The following is a 2,667-nucleotide window of genomic DNA, read 5'->3' on the forward strand; positions in this document are numbered from 1 at the left end:
CAGCCCCGCCCCCGAGCGCCCTCCCGCGACGAGGTGTCACGGTGTGCAGACTCCCTTGCCTGGGTCTCAGGGTGCTGAGCACCAAGCGGGTGGCCGCCCGATTGTACCGTGAACGTTGGGAAGATTCCAAGCTGCCTTCCCAGGTTTGGGCTGCCGTTTTCATTTGTTAGGGTAAAATGTACATCATATAAATTTGGCCATTTTTAAGTCTGCCATTAAATGGCATCTAGTACGTTGGCAATGTTGTGTGACCACCTTTAACATAGTTCCAAGACACTTTACTGATCCGAAAGGAAAACCTATACACTGTATGCACTCTTCGCTAGCAGCAAGAAAGCGTTGTGTCTGAGGACTGGGAATCTTATGCTATGTGACCGTCTGTGTCTGGCGTCTCCCATTCCAAAATAAGTTTTACGTTCATCCACGTCCTGATATCAGAATTTCATCCTGATTCATCAAGTCTCTCTATGGCTGATAGATAATAATAGATAATAGATAATAAATACTCCATTATCTAGACAAACTGCATGTTTATTCAAAAGTGATGAGCACTTGATTGCTTCTACCTTTTAGCGATTGTGATTAGTGCTGCTATTCATTTGAATATTACAGAATAAACACTACAATACATATGAGTATTTAGATGCCTGTTTTCAATTCTTTTGAGTATTGAAATTTGGGAGTGGAATTGAAGTCGTTTAACTTTTCCAATGTTGTAAATGCACCAGCGCCTTCTTAGTTCCGAAATCTACACATCTTCCAAAAATATTCCTTCTTTTCTAGCAAGTTAGGAGTGAAGGTGATGAAAGCTGCTTAATTATTAATGTGAATTTGTTAGATCTCTCAGGGGACAGATATACCTTGATCCTTGGCTCCACGCAAGAAAAGAATTCATGCCAAAGCCTGGTTTGTGATCCAAGTGGGTTTATAGAGAATAGCAGCAGTTTGAGGTTCTACAGTAAATGGACCAGAAGCCAGACAATCTGCTGCACAGTTGCAGACCACAGCCCAGCTGTGCTACATCGTGTAGCAGCCCCTGGGAAAGAGTGCGCCAGAGCAAAACTTCAGGCTTTTCAGGGGCCCTGTTGGGGGGGCATAGTCAACAATGCTGGTTGACCCCATTGGCTGAATCAAATTCACCTGGCTTAGATGGGCCAATCCAGTGTAAACACCCAGCTAGGTGTACCACCCCTTCCTGGCCAGAAGCTCGAACCTCTGAGCATGCATAATGGACACCCCAGTCCCTATGCTAGCTACCTAACATTTACCCCCTGAAGAGATATGGACCCAAATCTTTGGGGTACTGGGTGACGACATCTCTAGCTACTTCCTGCTGGCAAAAGGGGCGAAGTGGGGGTTTGGGTCCATACCCTTCCTACTCTGTTGGAAGGGGTTGTCCATTCAGGGCCCAGGATGGATAAGGTTGAGGTGGTCCAGGAGATGGTGGTCCTGGAGCTGGCACACTTAGTTCAGAGGCCTTGATAACCTAAGAACTTTTGGAAAAACAAACAAATGGACAAACAGGCCAACAGTTTAAGTGTAACAAGGGTAAGATTGTAAGGTGGCAGTGCCCTTGCAGTTAGGTTAGTGTCAGGAAATAATAAATCTTAGGATTAACAGGCATGAGAGTTTGTTCACTGTAAACACAGGAACTGGGGTAAAAGCATTCACAATTTCCCTAGGAGGGTACAGGGGTTTGGCACTACTGGGCACAGTGGGGTCACTGCTTCATTTATTATCCTAAGATCTTGGACAGCCAATTAAAAAAAAAAAAGAAAGATGGGTTTTAACCCCTGAGGGAGACCCGTGCGCTGGTGCTCCAGGCCCCCACAGGGGAATCCCATCTCTCTTTTTAACTGGTAATATTGGAGTATTACAGGGGGAGTTAACAGGGACCAAAAGTCCATGTTGGAGGAACTTAATAAGGGGTTGTAATCCTTTGATGGTTTCAGGTTTCAAGTGATACTGTTGCTGATGGGAAAACTGGGTAGGATCTTTTAGGAAAATCTTTACAGGGATAGCATACTTAGCTTTGCCAGGGACTCTTGTGTCCCAAACTTCAGCAGTTATGGCTTGTTCCCATGGTTCCTGTGAGGGAATCTGTAGCTCCTCCACTGTGAGGAGCATTTGGAAAACAATAGAGGGACAAGGATGAGGCTCGATGACTATGCTGGTGTGTAGCTTGAACAATATATCCTGGCCTTGGACAATATATCCTGGCAACTGTGCAGCAGACTGTCTGGCTTGTGGTCCATTTACTGTAGAACCTGAGCTGGACATTCAGAGATTACTAGGAAGCTATGAGAAAAATAGAAATTATCCCATAGGCACCTGAGAGGTTCAGTGAAATGTTTAACTACAGGTTTTCCTGACACTCCCAGGATGGAGCATGTTCCGGGTGCCAGGAGTCCGGAGAAGGAGATAAGGACATAATAGGTGGCCCCAGTATCTAAAAGGAAATTTACTGACCTACCTGCCACATTGATGCTCACCCTAGGCTCCAGACCAGTGACAGGTATCTCTTGCTGCTGGGCCGTCTGGAATCAGAGCCTAAGTGGCCTGTGGGCGCCCTTCCTCCAGGTTTTTGGCCTTAGAACAGAGGCCAGCCCAGTGGCTCGTCTGCTTGCAATGGAAACATTGCATTTGAGGAGGCTTGTTCCAGTTAGG

The sequence above is a fragment of the Echinops telfairi genome, unplaced genomic scaffold, assembly GCF_000313985.2.
Source record: "Echinops telfairi isolate 266 unplaced genomic scaffold, ASM31398v2 ScPeMD7_7429;HRSCAF=8467, whole genome shotgun sequence".
In the NCBI taxonomy this organism is placed as follows: domain Eukaryota; kingdom Metazoa; phylum Chordata; class Mammalia; order Afrosoricida; family Tenrecidae; genus Echinops; species Echinops telfairi.